The sequence below is a fragment of the Rhipicephalus microplus genome, chromosome 6 (genome assembly GCF_043290135.1).
Source record: "Rhipicephalus microplus isolate Deutch F79 chromosome 6, USDA_Rmic, whole genome shotgun sequence".
Taxonomy (NCBI): Eukaryota; Metazoa; Arthropoda; class Arachnida; order Ixodida; family Ixodidae; genus Rhipicephalus; species Rhipicephalus microplus.
Window position 1 is genome coordinate 139,266,340 of NC_134705.1, and position 26,420 is coordinate 139,292,759.

Below are 26,420 nucleotides of genomic sequence, written 5' to 3' on the forward strand. Positions count from 1 at the left end.
CACTGAAACCCTGGATACTGTCGACTTTAAGCACACATGCCAATATTAACTATTGAACTGAACGTGGCGTCCCCTTGTTCGAAATCAGCGCTCTACTTTGAAACAATATGTAAAACTTTCGAACGCACAGAGCGCGTGCAACCGCGTACTTGAGGAGCTCTGCTTAACGGCTCTGTAATTCTCGGAAAGAGCTCCAATCAGGAAACCGGCGTGCAAGGGGTACTATTTCAAGTAAGAGGCAGTGTCGCGCTAATGAGGATTTGGTTTCGCGGTACGTGAAAGAATTCAGATTCAGTGCGGCGCGAAGCTGGTAGGCAAGTCGTTTTCGCTGTTTTTTTTTTTCCGATAACACGCCCTCGCAAACACGTGTCGCCCACGCCCACAGGCGCACTTCAACGAGGCCGTAAAGAGCTTCTATCCAATGAAACATCGAATTCGTGTTAAGTAGTTTAGAAAAAGCAAAAATCTGTCCCCACTAGAAACGAAAGGTGGTCGGTGACAGTTCCTTGATTTACAAGATGAAATCGGACTCTCTTATAACGAATAAAATTGTTCAAAAGAGTTTGATTTTATTTCTTATATCATATGAGTGCCATGAAATGCGTTGTCTTTTTTCATTTCTCTCTCTCGTGCGCTATATATATATATATATATATATATATATATATATATATATATATATATATATATAGGCAGGCATGGTGGTATATATATACTCTTGATATTGGCCTATATATATATATATATATATATATATATATATATATATATATATATATATATATATATATATATAGGCAGGCATGGTGGTATATATATACTCTTGATATTGTGTGCATGAAAGCCATATTAGTTATGCTTTCTGCCAATATTGCTACAAAGTCCTCTCAAACATTATGCTCGAGCAGCGCTGCGCATGCCTTAGTCGGCTTATTGAGAGCGTTAAATTTGCATGATATTAGAGTCGTTAATTACAAAGCCAGGGTAACATAGAGATCATGCCAGTTGCAGGCCTGTTCATTGTACAAACTACATTTGCATTTTGGGTTTCCGATAGATTATGACAATGTCATTTGAACCTCTGCAAGACTGATTGTAACTAGCAGCCATAGAGTTCATCAACTACATTTCATTATAACACACCGAAAATGGCATAAATAAACCCTGGCTGGCGGCACGAGAACGGTTGCCACGGTTGAATTATAATGTAGATCTTGACCCATGAACACCGCCGACCGATTGTCAGAGCAATACTACGGTGGCGTTCTTGTAAAAAAAAAAAAAAACTCCTTCATAAGACCTGGTGATTTGGCGCAGCCATGGCTTTAGGGAAACACATGTATGTATTGTGCTTCTTAAAGTTGGTTATTTTAATGTTTGTGTGCTTAAAAGGTGATTCAAAGCAACATCAATTTTCGTTTCTGCAAAAGTATCGTGCGTATTCTGCTGTGTCTCTGCTCTGTGGGCAAAAGTTTTGGCCATGTTATTTTGAAGCCCTTTATTCTCATCCCGTGATTTGGCAAAATCTCGGGAGCTTATTCTCACAGCTGAATAAACATGTGTGACGCCATCATCAATACGCCACTGATTTAGCGGGCTCAGTTTGAAATTTTCTATGAAATGGAAAAAAGTTTGTGATGAGTGACGTTTTATGCGAAAATTACAGAAGAAAACGCCACGGTAGAAGAAGAAACAGCCGGCTTTTGAACAAGAAAGAAAGAAAGAATGAAAGAAAGAAAGAAGGAAAGAAAAGAAAGAAAGAAAAGAAAGAAAGAAAGAAAGAAAGAAAGGAAGAAAGAAAGAAAGAAAGAAAGAAAGAAAGAAAGAAAGAAAGAAAGAAAGAAAGAAAGAAAGAAAGAAAGAAAGAAAGAAAGAAAGAAAGAAAGAAAGAAAGAAAGAGAGTAAGTGCCATTGAGAGCTGACGTCTAGTGTATGGCTCGCGTCGTGAACGAGACAAATTTTTCATTCAGGCGAGCACAGAACAGCAATTCAATGCACCATATAAGATTTAATGCAGCTGCCTGATTGAAACGGCCACGGAAGTATACGATTCTGAGGAGTGTTCCAAACGGGTGCAGCCGTGCACGCGTTACAATTCACGCAGGTTATGTAACGTCCACTGAATTTGTACATCAAGCTTCATACCTCCTCCATACATTTTTTGTAAGTTCTGCATACGCTTGAGCTAGTAAAGAGCAACGTAGGTTAAAGCCCCGTTCAGACTGCAGTCGCGTCTGTCGTAAATGTCGTATCGTGCAACAGCTGTATCGTACGTTTGCGTAGCTAGCGACCACATACGCTGACGATACATACGCTGACGATACAAATACGGTACGATACATATTTTTTTTTTTTTTGACGCGCTAATCACCATGCTGAATGTGGGTTGTGCCCTCGCTACAATCGTTGAAGCCTATCAAAGTTCACGTGCTTGATTACGGATGCGCTGGTTGGGCTAAATGGAAGACGTGACGAATGCTCGTTGTATAGCACTTGTCTGCGCTATAGTCTCATCAGTTTGTTTTAAACACAATAGTGTTTCTGGGGATACTTCAACTTGGAAATTTTGATCTGTCTGTCTGTCACACGATTTAGCCACCCCGCTATATTATTTAATGACTTCTTGAGAGCCTATAGTTATCTTGAACTGGCAAATGCGTTCATACTTGTGAACATAGACGACCAAAAAGCAAAAATTATTCATATCCGAGACGCGATATCTATACGTAAGTATTAGGCGTTGCGTTGCTGGACAAGATATTACGTAGATAGGTAATTTTAAGGGCCCTGGCTTTTCTTACGCTGCGCTGAAAATGTTACGTTTCGCACGATAAAGCGCTCTGCCAGCGATCTGGCACTGCCACAGGGCAGTGGCCGTATGTTTTGCACAAGCTCATGTTTCCCGACGGCACTGCTAGATGGCGTTTGTATCTCATGCAGTGCCTCCATTATTTTACCAATGCCAGCCAGATGCGTCCGAATCACCCTAGAGGATGCGCTGTCTGTGGTAAGGCAAAACACAAATGGTCGCTTGGCCAGCAGAAGACTATCGTCTTTCGACGACATTTGACGCAACTAATTTTTTATTTGGTCGATTGTCACCACTCACCCATAGTCAGCCCAGCACATATACCAAGCGTATACACGCGAGCACTTCTTGGCGCCATGGTTTATGTCTACTGGCTGTGACTATTCCTTTTGAGGAATTCAGTCGGGCAAAAATAAAAAAAAAGACTACCAGTATGCGCTAACGCTTCACGTAGTTTTGACGTCATGGATCTGCGCTTATGCCTCAATTTGAGGACAGTTTGGTCATAGACGACAAGAAAGCTCGAATTCATGTACAGGTAAACACGGTACCGATGTGCAAACCATGTACAAACAAGGTACCGATGTACAAACAAGGTACCGATGTACAAGCCATACACACATAATGAACAACCAAGGATGTCCTATATACGTGCCTTAGTGCTTAGACAGCGTACAGAGCACGTTTGTTTGTACACATTTGTGTAAGAGCTAGCGTACACATTAGGGCGAGTTGGCGTGGTTTATGTTTCCACGAAATTGTAGTCGTGAGCTATGTATCAGTTACTTGTCACCCGCCAAAGTTGTCTTTCCGTTTCGTTTATTTTCTTCACAACTGCGGCACAATTTCTGCAACACCAATAAAATGGTACAATAACGTCACCTGTACCTTCCTTGGGTTCATTATCTGCAGGATTTCACGAAGGTGGGGTAAGGCAGAAAGTAAGTTAGTTCATACATGACCAGCTTCTGGCGACATTACAGTGACTAAAACAGGAGGGATGAACTTTATTATTTAGAAAGGAAGGGGGGGGGGGGGGGAACAGGACGGCAATATTTGCACGTAGCGCCACCTCTCGTCAGCGAAAGCGGTGGCCTGTCGTGACTGAATGGCAAATAGGCGAAAAAGTCATATCTGACGAAAAAAAAGGTACAGGTATGTATCAAAAAGGATTCCCGGTTCTTTAAAGCAGAGATTTATTTGAACAGTCTGGCAAAGTTACAGCGTCGCACTACAAAATGCGTGGCTTCCCAGAGGGTTTATTACTTAACAGTGGGGTCCCATGCGTTTCTATGGGTGGTATCCCATTTTCTAGGGAAGTCACATGCTATATAGTGTGGTACTACAATTTTACCAAAAGGTACCAGTGGGTCTTTCCTACACATATCTCGGAGTCGTGTTTGATAACTAACTTATTTCAAGTTATAAGATTTTTTTCACCTATTTCCTATTCAGTTGAAGGTAGTAAGCTTAGAATACAGGAGGTCACGCTAGAGATAACAGATAAATACAAATATCTGGGCGTATGGATAAGCAATGGGCTGAGTACCTAAGGGAACACAAAATATACGTGTCGATTAAAGGTAACAAGGTAACAGGAATTGCAGCAGTAATGAAAAACAGGGCACTCTGGAATTACAATAGGTATGATGTTGTGAGAGGAATATGGAAAGGGGTCATGGTTCCTGGTCTGATGTTCGGCCATGCGGTCTTTTGCACGAGATCAGATGTTCAAGCAAGATTAGAAATTAAGCAACGTGGAATAGGTAGGCTTGCCTTAGGAGCTCACGGGAATACACCAAATCAGGGAGTACAAGGTGATATAGGATGGACATCATTTGAGGGCAGGAAAGCTAACAGCAAGATAAAATTTGAGAAGCGATTGAGAGAAATGGGGGAGGAGCGTTGGACTAGGAAGGTATTCAGCTACTTGTACATGAAGAATGTCGATGCAAAATGGCGGAAGCGAACCAGAAAATTGACTGGTAAATACTTGGAAAACAGCAGGGGGCCGAACCAAAAAGAATCATCGGTTAAGAAGAAGGTGAAGGAAGCTGAAACCGATATGTGGAGAATTGGCATGATTAAGAAGTCCGCACTAGAGATCTATTGAACTTTTAAGCAGGTAATAGCCAAGGAAAGGATCTATGATAATACTCAGGGTAGTTCTCTACAGTTTGAGGCCAGGACGGGAGTGTTGCGAACAAAGACATATCGGGCCAAATACGAAGGGGTAGACACGGTATGCAGTGCGTGTGGAGAGGAAGAAGAAACTGCCGAACACCTGATAATGTTCTGTAAAGGTCTTCACCCTGTAGTTCAGGTTGATGGCGCAGAGTTTTTCAAAGCACTGGGGTTTAGGGACAGTGAGGGCAAAATAGACTTTAAGCGGGTAGAATTAACTGGAAGGAGGTTATCTGATTGGTGGATAAAGTCAAGGCATGAGTGAAAATTAAACCCTTCACTGCAAAGTACGAATCCTCAACTTCACTATTTAAAGGGAAAAAAATAAATCTAGTTTTTGGTTCATTAAGTACTACGGCTTGGTGGCACTAGCCACCGCCCAATCTAAAGGGTACAGCCATATCCATCCATCCATACATCCATCCGTTCGGTGTGGGGTAAAAAGAGCTTTTTTAAGAAGTTTAGGCCTTTAACTACTCAGCGCCCTGTCAACATTTCGTCGTTGAAAGAGGGGTGCCGCGTATTGCGGCAGAGGCTGGTAAGCGGGCGCAATGCAAATTCCTTGCCCGCTTCTGTTTTACGCGTGCAGTGGGGGCCTCGCGACTGTGCACAGGGTTGCTGTTGGGCATGTCATGCTTGGCACAATTGATTGGGTAGTAAAAAAAAGACGACAGCTGTACTTAGGAAGAGTAGTTACACTTGAAATTGCTTTGAGTTGTCCAGTACCCTTCGCAGCTGCAGTGCCATGAACTCAGTTACTATTTTCATTATTGCCGTTATTGTTTTCTAATGCTTTAATTGCTGCAACTGCACCAGGATTCTCATTTATTCCTCTATCGGGGGTGTTAAATCGGTGGATAAGGTATGACTCTCGTTGTTCACGTTCTCGGTTTGATTTAAATCCCGTCTCTAAGAGCGTTACTGATAGTTTGTCGAATGCATGGTCGGGAAGATTAAGATGTTTTGATAGGGGTAGATTTGGGGCTGATTTCACATGGTCTCTGTTATTATTGAAGCGAATCCTAAATGGTGTTTCTGTTTTTCCGATGTACTGCATACTACACAAGTTGCATTCGAGTAGGTATACCACATTAGAGGAATCGCATGTTAGGTTTCCTCGTATGTTAATCGAAAACTTGGATTGCGTGCTGGTTGCTTTGTATGTTTCTCGCATCGCCTTACATACAAGACATCGTGACTTTAAACAAGGTCGGCATGAATTATTGGGGGGTGAGATATTGATTTGAGAGTGGACAACTGTGTCTTTGAGGTTGCGTGGTCGTCAGTAAACGACGCCTGGAGTGGATGGGAATGCGCGTTTCAGACGTTCACTTTGTTCCAGAATGTTGTAATGTCATTTAAGGATGTTGTTTACATTGGGGAAGTTTGTGCTGTAAGTCAAGCAGAGGTTTGTTCGTTGTGGGTCTTCTCGTGGTGGTCGCTTCATATGTAAGTCTTCACGCTTTAGTTTTCTCGCTTTTTGAACAGCGTCATTAATTACATGTGGGGGGTATTTTTGTTTCTCGAGCATAAGTTTTAGCCTCTGTGAGCTCGTGTCAAAATCAGCGTCTCTTGAACAGACTTGCTTAAACCGGTGAGCCTGGCTGTATGGGATGCTGTTTTTACAGTGGCGCGGGTGAAGCGCTTTGGTAATGGAGATATTGTTGTCGATCCGTTGGTTTGCGATATAGGGTTGTAGAGAGCTTCTCTTCTTCTATCGTTATGGTAACATCAAGAAAATTCACGGTTACTTGCGAGTATGTTTGTGTGAAGTGTATGTTCGGATGTACAGCATTGTAAGTGTCGATAAAGCTGAGAAGTTCGTCCTCGCTGTAGGTCCAAATAAAAAAGATGTCGTCTATGTATCTTCTGTATAACATTGGTTTCAAGGGACTTTGCGCAAGGAATTCTGATTCTAGCTTTCCCATATATATGTTGGCATAGCTGGGTGCCATTTTGATGCCCATAGTGGTTCCGCTGATTTGTCGAAAATACTTTCGGTTAAACTCGAATGAAATTAATTCGAGGACCATCCTCGTCAAAGTTGCGATGGCAGAGAAATCTGGGGTGTTAGATTGTGTATGATTTGTGTACATGTTTTGTAATGCAGCTATACCGTCATCGTGAGAAATATCTGTATACAATGAAGAGACATCAAGAGTAACCAAGTTGGTTACTCTTGATGTCTCTTCATTGTATACAAATAACGGCAATGATGAAAATAGTAACTGAGTTCATGACACTGCAGCTGCGAAGGGTACTGGACAACTCAAAACAATTTCAAGTGTAACTACTCTTCCTAAGTACAGCTGTCGTCTTTTTTTTTTCACTACCCAATCAATTGTGCCAAGCATGACATGCCCAACAGCAACCCTGTGCACAGTCGGGAGGCCCCCACTGCACGCGTAATCCAGAAGCGGGCAAGGAATTCGCATTGCGCCCGCTTAGCAGCCTCTGCCGCAATACGCGGCACCTCTCTTTCTACGACGAAATGTTGACAGGGCGCTGAGTAGTTAAAGGCTTAAACTTCTTAAAAAAGCTCTTTTTACCCCACACCAAACCGCTAGAGCCAGGAGGCGCCGTCTGGTCGGGAAGAATGCATTAGTGGAAGGAAGGATACACAGACCACAGAAATCAGAAAGGTGAAAGGGAGAAAGGGGAGAGAGATAGAGGGAGAAGTGGAAGGAAGAGTGGAAGGGGGGCGCCCGGGGGGAGTCCAACTTATATTCTTTTTTTCTTCTTTCTTTTCTTTTTTTTCTTTTTTTTCGTTTCTTTCCTTTCTTCTTTTCAGTCTTTTTTTCCTCTTTCCTTCTGATTTGAGATTGTATAAAACCAGAGCACCAACAAACTGTACCTTCAATCCTGATGAAAGCCAGACTCTAGGCCGAAACGTCGAAATAAACCACGTTGTGACCGCTCACGGAGGATCTACTTGACCCTCACAATGAGCTATATATGTTGCACCATTTACCGCTGAAACTGCACTCATCTATAAGGTGCTTCAGCGAAGCAGAACGTTTGCTAACGCACTTGAGGCGGCGCAAAGGAACGACGCCAGAGCACTTCCCGTGGTTTGTCGAACAGCATGCATGAATATAGCAACCTCAAGACGTCCGCCATTTGGCTTTTCCTTGTTGCATGATTTGATTGATTGATTGATTGATTGATTGATTGATATGTGGAATTGGACGTTCTAAAACCACCACATGGTTATGAGATACGCTGTAGTGGAGGGCTACGGAAACTTCTACCACCTAAGGTTCTTTAATGGGCACGCAAGTCGGAGCATAGGGGACAGCATTTACGCCTCCATCGGAAATGCAGCCGCCGCAGCCGGGATCTGATCCCGCAACCTGCGGGTCAGCAGCCGAATGCCTTAGCTACTAGACCACCGCCTCGGGGCTTGTGACGAATAAATTATTCAAGTGTCCACAGGGAAGCGGGGGCAGGCTAGCGATTTGGAAGTCAACACAAACATGGTCCGATTTCGCTATAAGTTCTTCCTCTGGAACGCGAAGCTCAAACGTCCTCCAAGTTTGTTTGTTTGCTTGCTTGTTTGTTCGTTTGTTTGTTTGCTTGCTTAGCCAAGGTCTCTAAGCGAAAACAAAGAAACGCACCTCCAATTGTGGTTGTAAGAAGTGTCACAAGATCTCGATACTGTTTTTTGGTGACCCGGCGTTGCGGAAGCATTTGTGATTACACCGAATCACCATACAGGGCCCTCAGGGGGACGCCGTCTCGTGTGGATGTGAAAACATCGGCTCCGCGTTCGAAAATGTTTTTGGACAGTTTTTCGTGCATTTGTGAGCGTCTTTTGGTGCCAGTCGACGCATAAAACCACACGGACTACATCGATACCAAGTATTTCACTGTGGGTGAGCTTTTTGACACTTTTTCGAGACTCTTCTGTTTGCCCATCTGCTCAGCTGAGCGCGCTAGGCTTAGGCTACGGCGGAGCGGCCGCCGGCTCTTCTCGGAAGGGCGTTCCAGCACTCTACGCACGGAATGTCTATGCAAGTCTCTGTCGATGGGGAGGATATCACTCCCGATGATCTTCAAGATTCTGGATGGTCTGGGGCTACCACTAAACGTAAACTTCGTGGGACGCATACCCCCAGGACCGAGACGCAAGCAAGCGTCTCCATGCACGGCGACGCGTGGTCGCCTCAGCGCTCCCGGGCTGCGGTGAAGAAGCGTCTTATCGCTGCTTCTATACTTCCTTACCTTCCAAGAGATCACCATCGAGTCATCGTGAGACCTAGAAATGGCCTGGACATGAGAACTGTGAGTCAAATTAAGTTCGCGAAGGCACTCGCAGTGGCTGCAGCGCTCAGTGAGGAAGAAGTCACGGAAGACGTGGTATGCCCGAATATGATGCAGAACATTGCAGTTATAAGCACTCCAGTGGAGAGGAACGCCAGAGTGTATTCCAAGATCACCGCCATTACTCTCGGTACCACCAGTTTTGATGTTAGTGCCTACCGAGCTGCCCCCGACGACACCTGCAAAGGTATCATCAGAGGTGTTGACGCGGACATCGGTCAAGAACAACTTTATTCACTTATTGTACACCCAAGGAACCCGACTGCACTCCAAGTGAAAAGAATCAAGAATTCCACCACGGTAATCGTCCTTTTTGACGGACTGAAAGTGCCAAATTACGTCATATGTGGAAATAGTTTGGTTCGCTGCACCCTGTATCGTCGACAGACCGATGTCTGTTATGCCTGTGGAAAGCTAGGTCATCGAGCCGATGTTTGTCCCCATCCAGAGGAGGCCGTCTGTAGAGGGTGTGGTATGTCATCTCCTTCGGAGGGTCACGTCTGCACTCCAGAATGCAAGTTGTGTGGGGGTCCACATCTCACGGCAGACAAGACGTGTAAGCATCGTTTTCAAGTGCCCTACATAGTCCGTCGACGAAGACGAGAGCGACGGATGCAATATACGATGGAATTTGCGGAACAAGACGCCGACGACATGAACTTCACAGATAGTGGAGGAGACTTCCTATCACTACCAGCCGCTGCAGGTGGCCGGGCTACGACTGAGCGCCCGAGCAGCAGCTGGCGCCCGCGTGACGTCAGCCAACAGCTACAACCACCGCGAGGGCGATCCCGTTCCAGAGGCAGAGCAAGGGGTCGTTCGAGATCCAGAGGACATTCTAGATCTAAGGGCCGTTCGAGATCCAGAGGACATTCTAGATCCAAGGGCCGTTCTAACTCACGTGTGCCTACCGTCCGCAATGGTGTGCAGCAAGGAAATCAGTACCAGGCCTGGGCATCCAAGATCAAGGGCTCCCAACCACAGGTAAAGGGGGGTACCAATCCAGAGCAACACTCAGATATATATGCGCAGATGCAAAGGGAAAATGCTAACCTTAGGGCCATTGTCGAGCAACTCAGGGCAGAAATAGCCGACTTAAGGAAATCACAGCAGGTTTCGTCTCCGTCTCCTTCAAACACAGTTCCCTGTACAGAGGCCACATCGGATGCGAGTCACGATGAGGTACCCATGGACGTCCATCCAGGGGCAAAACCAACAAAAAGGAGAGCGCTAGCACAACCGGCCAATAACGAGGACAGAGATTTCAAAACAGAGGTCAAGGAAACCTTGAATGATATCAAAAATGCTCTCAAGGCGGTGGTCGAGTCAATTGCGGTATTGGACAGCAGAGTCACAAAGATCGAGGCTGACCAAGTTAAAGCTTTACAATCAGCCGAGGCTACTCCGGCCCAAGTAATACCTAAGGTCAGGATCGTGCAGAAGGTGGCAACCCGTAGCGTCTCTCAGGAGACAGCTTTTGAGGGTCCCAACAATGGCGGGACACCTTAAAAATTTTGTAATTTGGCAGTGAAACTGCTGGGGCTTCCAATCAAAGAAGGCAGCTCTCCAGCAGTATATTAAATCCCAGCCAATTCGACCACATGTTATTATGCTACAGGAGACGCTTACGGAAACAATGAGCCTGCCAGGCTACACCCATCACATCACAAAACCTCCAAATGGCCGCGGTATCTGCACGTTTGTGTCCAAGAAGTACACTTACATTTAGCACAATATGCACATGGCAAATAGCAAGATTGAACACTCTCTTTTAGAAATTATACCTGGCAGCAACCTTAAAAATAGCATTTTCATACTCCACATATATAGCTCTCCAAAAGGCAGGCACCATCGCTTCACCTCATTGTTATCAAAAGCCGTTATGATCGCTAGGAAAGTGGACGCACCCATAGTTATAGCGGGAGATTTCAACGCACCCCATCAAGCTTGGGGCTACCCTCGCACCACTGCCAAGGGAGCCGAGCTCTGGCAAGCGGTATCGGATCTGAATCTTACTTTAGTCACTGACCCCACGTTTCCTACCCGCACTGGAAATTCTTGCTCTAGGGATACTACCCCAGACCTCACCTTTGTCACAACCATGGGGGAGGTATCATGGTTAAACTTAGGAGAAAACTTGGGGAGTGACCATTGTATTTTGAGTACGACATTACAAATTCAAGCAAAGCCCCCTAAAGCTTTCAAATTTACAGATTGGGACCTCTTCCGTAAGATCAGAGCGAAGAGCGCAGAAGAGAATAATCACTCACCGAATTTCGACAAGTGGTTGTCTCAGCTGGTCGAAGACGTCAAGTCGGCCACCAAAACGATAGAGACTGATCTACCGGTCAATAAAATGGATAGTAGGCTTGCTCATCTTCTTGAGGCTAAAAGCGCCCTCCTAGCCAGGTGGAAAGCACACCGTATGAATCGAAGACTGCGAAAACGCATCGCAAGTCTTAACCAAGAAATAACAACTTATTGTCAGACGCTGGAAAAACAGCATTGGGACGAGATTTGCAACAAGGTGGATGGTCAGATGAAAGTTGGGGGAAAATGGAACCTCCTCAAACACCTGCTGCAGGAGACCAAATCTAAATCCAACCAGACGCGCTTGGTAGACCGAATACTGCACTCAGAAAGGAAGGTTAAATCGGACACGGAAATAACGAAGTGTCTGGCACAGAGATACCTCCCTTTGGACACAACCCGGCCTCCTTCTGGCTACGCGCAATACACGGGATCACCAGCCTTCGAGTTGGACAAGCCCTTCCAGGAAGAAGAGGTCCGCACCATCTTAAACAATCTTAATGGGAACTCCAGCCCGGGCCCGGATGGCATTACAAACAAGACACTACGCAATTTAGACGATGACTCTATCACCTACCTCACCAAAGAAATCAATCGTATTTGGGAGACGGAGACTTTCCCTGAGCAATGGAAAAGGGCGTCGGTTATTCTCATACCTAAACCTGGCCGGAGTCCCAGTTTTAGCAACTTACGACCCATTTCACTGACGTCCTGTATAGGCAAGGTCGCCGAGCATGTCATCAACGATCGAATATCAAAGCACATAGAGAAGACTAACCTGTTTCCGTACAACATGGTAGGTTTTAGACCACACCTATCTACTCAGGACGTCATGAAAATGCTGAAGCATCACATCATAGATCAGGAGAAAAAAGACGTTAGAGCTATTCTCGGTCTGGATCTTGAAAAGGCCTTTGACAATGTCTCGCACTCCCACATACTTGCCTCCATCTCTTCTCTCAACTTAGGAGCCAACTTTCACAAGTTCACCAGCTCGTTCCTGAGGAATAGAAAAGCCACTATACAGCTTGGGGATCTCAAGTCTGAGCCCTACGATCTTGGTTCCTTCGGCACCCCGCAGGGCTCAGTCGTCTCCCCACTGCTTTTTAACATTGCAATGTGCGGCCTTGCTGCAAAGCTCTCAAACCAAGAGGGCATCAAGTTCGCCATCTACGCGGACGACATCACCATATGGAGTGTCGGTGGCTCGGAGGGCTCTGTGGAGAACTCTCTTCAAGGGGCCGTAGACTGTGTTGAAGTCTACATAAATGAAATGGGCCTCAAGCTCTCGCCAGCAAAGTCCGAACTTCTCTTATATCGACCCACGAGGCGGGGACCCAAACCCAAAAACTGGCAACCACTGGCTGACATCGACATTAGGCTGCACACGGCATCGGGGCAGCGTATTCCAAGGGTGGACTTCATACGCGTTCTGGGCATGATTATCGAGGCTAATGGACAGAACGGCCGCACGATCGACCGTCTGACTTCCAAGGCGGAAGGGGTCATCCGACTAATCTCACGCATTTCCAACAGTCGGGGTGGTCTTCGAGAGCACAACCTCCTCAGACTATTCCATGCATTCTTGATGAGCCACATAAGCTATGTCGCATCTATGCACAGGTGGCAACTCCACGAAAGAAATAAATTGAACATCCTCATAAGGAAAAGCATCAAGAAAGTTCTTGGTATTCCTATGCGCACAAGCACTGAGAACCTTATGAAACTTGGAGTCCACAACACGCTTGAAGAAGTTATCGAGGCTCAACAAACGGCACAGGTTGCCAGGCTTTCGATCACACCAGCGGGGAGAAAGATTCTGATTGACACTGGAGTCAACCCCCTGACGCTCGAAGTGCAAAATACGCCACTCGATGATTATATACGCTCTCGCATCAAAGTATGCCCCCTTCCACGAAATATGCATCCACAGTACAACGCGGGCAGGCGTGTCGTTCGAGCCTCCTCTCTTTTAGCTCAAGCTCACAAACAATCGTCTGTTTCATGCTTTGTTGATGCCGCCCAATATGGCGTTTCCGCTCGCTTTGCGGTAGTATCCGTAGATACTAAAGGTCAGATTTTATCCTCGGCGTCAGTTCGAACCCCTTCTTCTTACAAAGCAGAACAGATGGCCATTGCACTAGCACTCCTTGATCCACAAAGGACTGATATTTATACGGACTCTGAATCCGCTGCTAGGGCCTTCGCTTCTGGTTCCGTTTGCAAGGAAGTTTTGAGAATTCTCGCTCACAAGGAACTCACCCACCACACAATTATTTGGTTCCCTGCTCACCTTGGCTTAAGGGTTGGAGGCCTTCCCAATGTCAACGAGCTAGCCCACTCCAAGGCGCGAGGCTTCACTTACCGCGCCGGGACTTGTGCTTCTCAGACAGAGGAGTCAGCCAGCAGCCTTCATTTTAGGGACATTTTAACTACCTTCAACGAGATAACGAAGCATTATCAATTAGGCCGTAGGTCATTTCCATTGCCACACGAAAAGTTGTCTAGGCCACAGGCAATCTCTCTTCGCATGCTTCAGACGGGAACATACCCTAGCCTCGTAACCTATAGCCATTACTCCGATATTTCAGAACTTTGTCCAGACTGCCAGAATCGCAGTGATTTTAACCACATGCTCTGGAGGTGCCCCTCTTTACAAAGAAAAAGTGAAGAATTTTCTGAGAACTCCTTTCATTTAATGCTCACGAGTCCGGTTCTCATACAACAACTCAAGGCTGTCCAGAAGGCCCACGATGCGGCGGTGAGGCTGGGCCTCCCCGTCCCAACGTGGGAGCGGCCCGCGATTCTACCCCTATAAAACGGGGGTGGAATCCTTCAGGACCCCAATAAAAGTTTTTTTCATCACCATCATCATCACCATACATGCTAATCTTATCTATTAGAGAAGTTTATCGAGTGGTGTTGAAGGCGACCAGATGGTTGATAGCGTGTGCGTGTGAGAGCACACGGTGCAGCAAGCAATGCGTTCATGCTTCCTACATAGTAATGTTAGTGTCCAACTCGGCCCTCCAGAACGCTCACATAAAGAAAAGTGACATTAAATTATTCACCAAGAACACAAGACTTTTGGAGTCTGTATATATCACGTGCATTGGAAGCTACAATTGAACATGCTTCCTGGAGCAAAAACAGGAGCTTTCGCAACAAACGAACGCGCAAGCTGCAAGCTTCTTGACACCACCCCTTTCATGAAGAACCGCACGTCTTTCTCATGGTTGCGCAATACAAATCGTTAACAAAATAGAAATTATAAAACTCTTTTGTACCTAATTTATTACTTCAATGACTTGCAGTTTCCAGCTGACTTCCTAGCGTGTAAAAATTGTGAATCCACGTGCTCTAGTACATAGCTCCCTTATATTTCACAATGCTTCCCTTATTTACCGCCATGAAGCAATCGCGATCAGAACATGCGCTGCTATGCTTGGACAGGGGGTAGCCAGGCTCGGTTTGTTTGACGGCTGTGATACTCGTTTTTGTTCGCACAATTACTGCATTTTTTGTGCCATTGGATTGAGTTCTATCGTTGCCTGCGTTTGAGAGAAATGAAACACGACACTTTTGTGCAAAGAACTGGTTATTGTAGGCGCAATACTTCGCCAGAACAGCCAGTCGTCACATTTCCCTCGTTATTATACACCAGAACGCCGGCGCACAGTGAAAAATATATTAAGACAATTATAATACACCCACCGTTTGACCCATGAGCCACCTCGTGAGCCTGCCAGGAGACGTCTCTCTGATCCCTCGCGCTTTCTTAAATCACCTCGAATGTTAGACAGCAGATCCCATAGTGACGGGAGGCTCGTCACTTTCGAACAGCCCAACGCAGCCTGAAGAGCCAATCATCGACCCGGAGGCAAAAATGTCGGGGTTATTGGGGAAGGACTAATAACCATACGTATCACTTATTTGTAGTTACTTAAAAAATTGTCGTTAGGTGGCCTTCAGGGCGAACGTTTTTCGTTGTTCTTTGCTTTCTGTGTTGGCTTAAAGGTTCGTTCCAATTGTAAGCCGAAACCTCCGGAATTCTAACTACGTACTCGCTAGATAACCATGCACGCGTGCGGCCGTATAGTGCCGCACTGCGTTTCGATAGTGTAAAGAAACAGTACGAGATTCGCGGCATCCAATGTATGAAAAATGATAGGTTGACAGCCACTGTAGAGTCGCCTGTGACCGCAACACAAATGTTGCTGTGGACCGAAATCCAGCTGCACTGTTCGTATCATGACGACGGCAGAGTCAATGGGGGGCGGCCGTATATCGTACGTGCTTTCGAACGCGTGTCACAACATCTCCCGGGATCGGGTCCCGGCGGCGACGGCTGCATTTTCGATGGCTGCGAAAATGCTGCCCGTGTGCTCAGATTTGGGTGCACGTTAAAGAACCCCAAGTGGTCGAAATTTCTGCAACCCTCCACTATGGCGTCTAATAATATTGCGGTTCTGGCACGTTAAACTGCACGTATCAGTCTATCATAGTCTCATAATTCTGCAGTTTTCCCCGCCGCGGTGGCCTAGTGGCTAAGGTACTCGGCTGCTGACCCGCAGGTCCCGGGTTTGAAACCCGGCTGCGGCGGCTGCATTTCCGATGGAGGCGGAAATGTTGTAGGCCCGTGTGCTCAAATTTGGGTGCACGTTAAAGAACCCCAGGTGGTCGAAATTTCCGCAACCCTCCACTATGACGTCTAATCATATTGCGGTTCTGGCACGTTAAACCCCACCTATCAGTCTATCACAGTCTCATAATTCTGCAGTTTTGCCCCGCCGCGGTGGCCTAGTGGCTAAGGTACTCGGCTGCTGACCCGCAGGTCACGGGTTTGAAACTCGGCTGCGGCGGCTGCATTTCCGATGGAGGCGGAAATGTTGTAGGCCCGTGGGCTCAGATTTAGGTGCACGTTAAAGAACCCCAGCTGGTCGAAAGTTCCGGAGCCCCCCACTACGGCGTCTCTCATAATCATATGGTGGTTTTGGGACGTTTGACCCCACATATCAGTCAATCATGTCTCATGGTATTGAAGTTTTACGTGTGCCAAAACCACTTCAGCGTGACTACTGAGCGAAATTATCGGTATCCCGCATAATAATTTCTTGCAGCATTTTTATTCTGTCGAGATTGTACGAAAAGTTACTAGTGTTGCTTTTTTAAAAACGATTGTCTTTTTTGGAATACTTCAACGCAATACCTTTGGTCGGCCTGTTTTTCTCTTGGCTTCTCTGTCAGTCGATTCAGAAAGTTCGACCCTTTGCTCAACGCTAATCATAGTATTAACTTGGCGGCTGCGTTATTACCTGTAGAAATTGTCAATCAAGCAAGCAAATATTGCTCATGCTTGAGGCGCAACAGCAATACGTGAGCCTTAGGCGAGTTGTTTTCATTACTTTGAGCGTGCATAGATTTGTAATTCTCAAGACCGCTGTGTTTATTATGCTGCACTGAAAATGCTACGCTAAACGTAAGAGTGGGCGTTCCCTATGCTTTTCTGAAACGGCACTGTCACCTACTAGTGATTCTGTGTTTTAAAACACTTTCGTTTCTCTACATTACTGTCCGATAGCACCCACATCTCACGCCTTGTAGAGAGAGAAAGAGAAGAGCAAAAAAAAAAGCAGGGATATGAACCAGGTTGCACTTGGTAGTGGTACAGTGCTCCATGCACTCGTTCACATGCGCTCCCGCATGGAAGCACTCTAACGCATGCAGCGCTTCCAAGCTATAATCTTTCAACGACCTTTGCAGTGAAGCACGCATATACGGGGGCAAATTTTTCATACGACGCATTTCCAATCACGCAGTGCGTGAAATAAAGCGTCTTCTCTTTCTCACTGGGTAGTTGCAGCAAACAACGTATGCACAGTCACGGACAGTTGGGGTACTTGTAAGTAACGATTCACAGGAACACGTTCTCTTTTTTTTTTTGTATCTTCACCGGTACGCCTTTATGCTAACGTGATTTTGGTTTAGGTGTTTGCTCTGAAGCTTCAGCAATCGTTTGACACCCCCTCCCCCCAAATGATGCGTGTTTTTTTCTCTAGTTATGACTCATGGATGCTATTCATTTTGTGAATTTCTTGCTCGTGCTTCAGTTGAAAATTGTTGCACCTGGTAATTTTATTCTCAGAGAAGGGTATGAAAATCGCAGGATGCCTATACAGGGGCTAGAGGCGTGGGGGAGAGGTAGTTATCAAATTAAGATGCCGTGATCCGTTATCAAATGTACATTTTTATTTGGACAACAAAAAAGCACTGTCAAAACTATGAAAGACAGTTTCTGCGCAACAGAGTGTATTCTTCGTGTGATGGAGAGATGCCTCCCTGACGGACCCGCTTATCACCCATATTTCTAACATGGATGGCCTCCGTTGATTCCCCGTTACTTTGTTGTTTTCCTTTCGACCAAACGCAAGATAATATATTTCCTCTTTGCTAAGCGTTATCGGGACGGCTCGTTTATGCAACCGCGCCCCGCCGCGGTGGTCTAGTGGCTAAGGTACTCGGCTGCTGACCCGCAGGTCATGGGATCGAATCCCGATTTGCGGCGGCTACATTTCCAATTGAGGCGGAAATGCTGTAGGCCCGTGTGCTCATATTTGGGTGCCAGTTAAAGAACGCCAGGTGGCCGAAATTTCCGTAGCCCTTCGCTACGGCGTCTCTCATAATGATATGTTGGTTTTGGGACGTTAAACCCCACATATCAATCGATCGTATATGCAACCATGGCTCTTTCGGTTGGTAGCGAAGACCTCGGCTATCAGGCACCTGTGCATGCTGGACATATTCCTACATCTCGCGTTGCTAAGAATAGTGAGATATGGTTTTCAACCCCATCTGCTGAAGTTTCTAAACATGGCACGTGCAGATATTGCCACCTGCCTCTAGTAGTGGGTCGTGAACAAAGGTAAAGGCACAAACCAGTAAAAAAAAAGGAAGTGCGTGTGTAACTCCGCTCTGGCGCGCAACCTCAAGCAATGCGTGTGGTAAGAGTCTTATTGCTCAGCCTTCATTGAATCTTGTCTGCACCTCTGGAGCGACGTAACAACTGGTAGAGGTGCGGGGTATCCTCTCACGGATGTTTTAGAACCCTCCTGGAAGCCGCACCATAAGCCCAGTGTGAGCACACCCGTTCATCGGGCCAGCCGCGCGATCAGGGGATTAGGGGAGGCGCTCACACATATAAATGCGCACACGAGCACACACGGGGTATGGTTGAACTACTCCGGCAGAAAATGTCTTGCTACGGTACTGCTTCTTAACCACGTTTGATACCGGAAGGTTGTTGTGCGCCCACACGCGATGCAGGAAAGTGTCATGGTGCTGCCCTGTTTAAGACGGTGGTTATCGTTATGTCCAACGAGTCGCTCTTTCAGACAACGACCTCACTGTTCAGTACGAGTACTCCTGTCGGAGAGTGGATGATCATGCGTGACTTTTGTCGTACAGCTGTCATTTTAGAATCGAAGCTATTTAGCATGCTCTTTAGGCTAGCACGATATCCCTCGTCGTCATCGTAGGTCAATTATGTAGGTTCCCATCGGCCGTTGGAACAGCTGCGGAGCTCCTCCGAAACCCTCTCTGACCAAGCATATCGATAGAGGTCATAATGTTGTGCACGGCAATATAAGCAAAGGGCACGCAGCGTGCATACCGACCGCGCGCAGGTGTTGCGTCGACGCTGTGCCACTCGTACCTAGAGCACGCATGCAAAGCGTGTATAGCCCGTTGTATTACTCGAAAGCCGCTCGCATACACTTATTAAACGGACCCTAACAGCACTTTTTGAACATGGTCAGAAAAGGCTGCACATTGGTAGTCGATAGGCTTCCTAAAACACGCGAGCCAAGTAATATAGCGCAGCGCGCAGCATGAAATTCACAAAAAAATTCTTAATCAGATAAAAATTGCTCTCTCTTCTCACGAAAAATGACGCTACAAGCTCAAAATTCAATCGTCACAGCCACGGCATCAGGAATTTGCTGATTTGAGCATGGCGTGCACGGTCGTTACGGGGGTGACCGCGGAAGGCCGCGACTTGTCCATGCGTGCACATGCGATTGCATTGAGAAGCCGCGTATTCCAAGACAAAAAAACAGAGAAGCTCTCAAGGTCATGAGGCGCGCGTGTCGTATTTTCTTTTCCCAGGTCATCCCTCTCTGCTTAGCCTCCAGCGTTCCCGTCGCGACGAGAGAATGTAAATGCAGAGCGCAACAAATATTTGTAACGTGATCAATAAGCATCAATAAGTGGCGCTACACTAAGTAGAATAAAATGGCGTAGACTGGCTTCCAAAGACCCCCTCCCGCCCCTTTCGCTCCATCATGAGCATTCGCTTCGTGAATCTGCAGAAACTACTATGACAGAAAACATGCGACCGCGTCGCAAGCAGCCTCGCACCACACATGCAACGCAGTGCAGCGACCAAATGTGAAAATAGAAGGCGATAGTGATGCCATTCCGCCAGTTTCTCGCACCCATTCTTGCACTTTTCCTTCGCCTGATTTTTTTTCTTTCTTGCTTTATGTCGCTGTGGAATAAGAAGGGATTGAACAATTCTTATTGAAAGTAATTGTTCGCCGAAGGCACCTAACAGAAGTTAGATACCAAGAGGAAAAGGTAAGATAATGACACTTTCGTGATGGGTGTTAAGACAGTGAAAGAGACACCACCCTCACCTACAATTTTAGTATTTTGCCACTGCGCCCCGCTACAAGTGAACTACATGGCTATCTACCACACGCTCATGTGTTTCATAAAAATGGCAGCTGTACTGTGCATGAACGCTCTTTAATTTTTGGTTATACACGGTGGCTTCTTATGTACGTCTTGATTGAAGCGCCTGCAAAGTTTTCCCACCCTATTAAGTGCGTGAAACGAACTTGTAATTCAAACTTCTAGGTAATAATAATAATAATAATAATAATAATAATAATAATAATAATAATAATAATAATAATAATAATAATAATAATAATAATAATAATGTCTGATGTTTTATGGCCGAAAACCAAATTCTGATTATGAGAGACATCGTAGAGGAGGGCTGCGAAAATTATGACTATCTAGTGTTCTTTCAAGTGCGCTTACATCGAGATTTCTGGACAATTGTCTTGATCATATGTGAAATATTATTTCTGGGTATCACGCTCTTTACATAATCGCCTCACCTGCGTTCCGTCTTCGTGGCGTCTCCTTGAAGAAGGCGAACTTGCTGTCCGTCGTGACTTCTTAAGGTGCTTTTAGCCTTAGATGTCTCCTTGAACGCGAGAAGAGAACGGCTTCGCAGGTGCCAGCATGAGCGATGCAGAAAGAGCAGGTTGATCCCTCTGTCAGAAGAACTGGAATAACAGGAAAGTGAAATGTGCCTTGAAAGAAGTAGTTGAATGTTTATTAGGTATCTAGAATAGCATGCATATTGCATTGGCATCCTCTGACACGTATGGGCCCACATTGACTTGGTGACACAATTCCATGTCAATGCCTAACGTCGGCGACAACAACCACTACCCGTGGCGTGGCCGTTTTATCACTTATCCTTGCTCCATTAATCTGCATTTTTCAAGAAATTTATGCGAAAGAACATGTCGTATTTCTCGCGCAGCGCCATGTTGGCGGGCGGCGTCCTAATGGTAGCTTGCTTTGGCACAGTCAAAGGTACACCAAATTCAAATAACAATTTATGTCATAGTGAAAGAGCAGTGTATGACAACGTCTAAAACGACAATATTATCCGCAGCAGCGCCTTACTTAGCGAGCAATTAATGTAAATGCATGAGAACACATGCGCCAAGAGTAGGGCATCTGCAAAATGATCTCCATGACGTCAGAGTCACCGCCTACAACTAACCACAAGTAATTGAACTAGTTCCACTAAATAAAGAACATTCCGTGCATCAAGAGACGTAATAAAATGCTGCTTGTTCGTTTCTGTTTGATTCGTGGAGAAATCAGCCACTGGACGTTACTATGGGAAATGAAGTGAGTGTTTCAAAAATCCAATGTTCTCATGGCTAAATTGGACACGTCGTGCCATCTAGAGGGGCCACGTTGAACCAAGCACGCCTTCTATCTCGAATGCCATGGCAGGAAATTGTTAAATTCTCATTGTTGTTGCTGTAGCTCCTGCTACTTTCGCTCAGCTGCTACTAAGGTCGGCGAACGCGCAGTCAAGCCGGGCAACATTGTGCACTGCAGCAGTGGCGTGAAAGTTTCAACTTTTGGCGGGTAATTTGGAGTATGCTGACATGATGCGGACCACTAAAACGTGATTTTTTTTCTTCAACATAAGCCCTTCTTTAGCACGAAAGTGGATCTACAAGGTCTCTGGACCGCTATTTCAACGCGCTAAGTTTCAGGAACGTGAAAGCCATAAGGAGTTTCACAAGGCCTCACAGATGGCAGCACATTATCTAGCGTTTACTGTTTGCTTGATCAACTCCTTTGCAGAGGCATGATATGTTTTCCGCTAGATGGACATAGTTGTCCATTTTTAGAGCTGTCTGAAAGTTCCTGTGTGTTTTTAGCGGCGATTTGACGGCCTTCCTACAACTTTCCGAATGATCTCGTTTTCTTCGTGACACCTGTCGAACAAAATGCGTTAGGGAGACTCCTTCCGCTACATGACATTTCTGTATTGCTTTAAAGACAATAGTGTTTCTTGGGGACCTTCGACGGAAAAAATTTGGTCTGTCTGTGTATTTGGGTGTTTAGAAAAATTAGTTAACGATTTAGAGTACCAGGTACTCTACTATGGGAGACCATGAAGCCGTCCCTTAGGCCTCCTGCGCGAACTAAGCGTTCAGAGAGGCAATATACTTTTGTAGACGTCACCGCAGCGACGTCTTCCGCCCTTAACGGCACCGGAGTGGCCGGCCGATACCCAAACAACCGACCCTATCCGCAGCGCCCACCAATATTTCTCAAGGTTTAGCGTTCATATTTGTGCGATTGTCAATTAAAAAGCAAATATTGCGCATATCTGAGGCACCATAACAACACGTCAATATTTTGAATGTATATCTTTTACTAGACAAGGCATACATCAGCAATTATAAGGACGGTAGCGTTAATCACGCTGCGCTCAACATGCAACGCTTGTACGAAAGGCAAGTGTTTCCAACGCTTTGCTAAGACGACATGGTGGTGGCAAATACCCGTCGCCTTGCGTTCTGCACCTTATCACCTCCGAGACGGGCGCGCACGCCACGAGTGCGCTTCGTTTTCCAAGATAATTGCCAGATGGCGCTCATGTCTGACGTGTGAAGTGACTTGATGCACTCGTCCGCCTCCGCTGCACGCTCGAGGCACCCCAACTCAGCGCCTCAAGAATACCATTCACCAATTTTCTTGCGCAGAACATCAAATAAACGTTTTATTCATTCTCTCCAGACGCAAGGCCATCGTCTTTCGACAACATTTGCAGTGTAACATGCAGATACGGGGCCAATTTTCCTTTTCCGAAGCAGCTGCAAGTAACACCTTAACTTATTGGTAGGACACCTGCTTGTCACGCAAACGGCCCGGGTTCGATCCTCAACGGGACCAGAAGTTTTATTCTTTATTGTATTTGCTTCTTTCTCAATTTTTCGCTCACGGCCGATTTTTCGCTCACAACCAACTGTGTCGACGCCGATGGCGGTATTTCTGCGACACGAGCTCTCTAACGCTATCGCGTTAATATTATTATAGTCGTCAACCAAGAAGTTGTGGGCTCAACTCCCACAAAGTAGAACTTTTTTGAGAGATTTTTTTTTGCCATATTTTTGAACTCATTTCATTGACATCATTCCCGTGGCGGGAATGCAGTATGTGTAAAGTGGTCGTGACAACCTCGCATAAATACTTTTGAGTTAGGGGTTATGATGTGATGACGTTACCCAACGACATCATTATGAAATAACACGTCACCAACATTTTTGTTGCCTCATCATATGACATCGTCATTTGGTCAAAGGCGGATGATACAGAGGCACTGCAGAGCCACGTTTGGTCTGAGAGCTTCAGACGTTCGATCACGTCCGCGGCAGTCGCATTTTGGCGAAGGCGAAATGCTGAAGTAACCTGTATCGTGTGACGCCAGCGCACGATTAAAGAACACCAGGGGTTCTAAATTTAAGGAGCCTTCCACAACAGCTTCTCTCATAATCGTATTACAGATTTAGGACGCAAAACTCCAAACATTGTTATTATACGAAAGCTTTCACATGCATTAGCGGAAGGGGAGGGAGGGATCAGTAAACCGAATGCGAAAAAAAAAACTGGCAGCTGATCCACGAAGTGAATGCTGGTGATGGAGTGAAGCTACGTCCCAAGGCTTATATTGTGTACTTTGAAGTCGCTGACTAGTATAGAGAACGACAGATGGGCGGAAGAACGCACGGACAAATACACAGATCGAAGGATGGACGCACGCATGGACGAACGAATGGATCCACGTAGGCAAGGACAGATGCATATACGGACGCGGACGGATGCATGGACCAATGAACAGGTGCAGGGACGGACGAACAGATGCACGGACAAAATACTGTCTATGTTAAATCTATATGTGTGCAATGAACTCTCTATGAACGGTATATGTAACACCCATGTTTCAGTCCGACGGAAAGCTACGACGATGATGGCGTCAACAGACATCATGCGAGCCTAATTAACTTCTCTGCTAAAAAGCAGGAGATGGTTGTCGCCGTCCAGTCGTACTAGGAAAATCAATGGAAGTACTTACTTTTATTCACTTTTGGCAAGCTTTGAAACGCAATTTGTGCGATTTAGGACTCTTCGGTATCAGCAGCAGTTTTTGATATTTGTGACTATCAGTTATCCCGAACGCTGAGCGTGGTGATTGTCACTAGGTGAAGATAATGTTCATGCGATATCTACTCTAATAACTTGTAAATAGGTTTCGCGATAAATATCCACGAAAAAGAAAAATGCTGTGCATTACCTCATTGGTGAGAAAGCTGAACAACCAGATGAAACTTGTTTTTTTTACGAAAATTGCCTCAAATCCAAATGCAGGCTCTTTTGCGGGAGCCGCCTTTTTTTCTCCCTCTGGATCACATTACGGTGAAGTTGGTAATCCCAGTTTCCGCCGATGACGACAACAGCAACTGTCCCTGCGTGTCTTCGATCACGAAAACGAAGGTTGTCGTTGCCATGAAATAGACGGAAGCGCACAACACAAACCTAATTTCAAACTCGTCACCGATGCGTGGCGATCGATGCTCGCGATGGCTGTTAGCGACATGCCACTAGTATTGTCCGTTCTGAGGGCTTGTTTTTGCTTATACGGAACGTATTCAAAGTATAAGGGACGCCCCAAGTATACTTGCTGTGTGACTACGAACTAACGAGGACGAGATGCTATTACATAATATGGCTTGCTGGACACAAAATGAAAAGCGCAAAATGAAGCCTGTAGACCTCCTCCCACAACCATGCAATTTAGTATTCTGGCAAGAATCACCCATTCAAGGAAGCATTTATGAGATGTGTTGGCCTTTTTCACCTCACACTATTCGCTGCGGAACCAACTGCTTCCAAGGGCGCCGTATACAAACCTCTACAATCATTTATGGCTGCAATTAAGCAGATAAAAAGAAACTGAACTAGCTCCCTTTGTCATCATTTTTGCGACGAGACGCACTTTCCACAAAAAACATCGTGTCATTTATATTTGTTCATGACGGTCAGTTTTTTTGTTTGATTTTTCTTGCTTTCTTCGTGTCACTTAGATGTTTTTTTTTCACGGCCGAATGCGAGCATCGTTGGCACGCGAGTATTTTGCTGTTCTTTTATATTATCTACCGCTATTTTGGTGTTATTTTATATTCCCCACCTCCATTTTGCTGTTATTTTATATTTTCCCACCTCTATTTTGCTGTTCTTTTATATGCACCTCTATTTTGCTGCTCTTTTATATTCCCGGCCCTCTTTTTGAACAGTGAGCAGGGACGTCATCATCAATGCAAGCACACATTTGAAATGTTTATTGTTGAACACGGCGAGCTAACTTGTAGTTAGTATCGGCTAGTGTCAGTTGATAATGTTTAAGTATGGCTAAGTGAGACTAAGTAATGGCGGATTCCTACAAGTGTTGGCAAACGCTCGGTATACGTGATTGTGTCACTTATCCATATAAGGTCTAAGATAATCGTCCTTTAACTGTTTTTTGCCGTCCTGACATGTCACACATATCAATCTCTAATAAAAGATGCGAACTGTCTGTCAAGCTAATGGAACTCTCACCGTAGATTTGTCGCTCTTGAAAGGGAGTAAGCATATCTCTCTTTAAAAACTGTCGCACATTTGGCGAGTCGGTATTCATCGAGATGAATGACGCATACTCACTATTTTTTCTGACAGTTTAGAATACTGCTATTACGCTAGCAACATTACCATCGTTAAAATGTAGTCTACTGAGACGCTGTTGTATGTACAAGCTGACTTGGTTAAGGGCGTATTTTTCACCTGGTACTCGTTACGTCTGCTGAATGAATCACATGTTGTCAAAGTAAAGACTGTTTTTACTGTGCGCCATACACTGCCTGTGCAGCCCTTTCGGACAGTGACACTATAGCTGGAGATTCCCGATCCCCTTGCCTGTCTATCTTTCTTCTTCCCTCCTCCGTACACGCGCAGTACGCCACTCCTCAGCTATGGTCTGTAACACACCATTTTAAACGGGTCGCGAAATGCTCACTCTAAAGCGACAATGCGAAACCACCGGCGTCCACACGCACTAACTAGATGACGTCACCATAAGCATAATTCTCTG

The 26,420-nt window shown here is 45.6% G+C and overlaps 1 protein-coding gene across 2 annotated transcripts in view; it reads right to left on the reverse strand.

Annotated features, from left to right (window-relative positions):
• The window catches only part of LOC119168432 (beta-alanine transporter-like), a 70,608-nt gene that overhangs the window by 29,546 nt on the left and 14,642 nt on the right, over positions 1–26,420 (reverse strand). For both annotated transcript variants that reach the window (XM_037419837.2, XM_075866717.1), the window contains exon 2: positions 20,812–20,982. The gene's annotated coding sequence lies outside the window, so the exon portion shown is untranslated. The remainder of the gene's footprint in view (positions 1–20,811; positions 20,983–26,420) is intronic.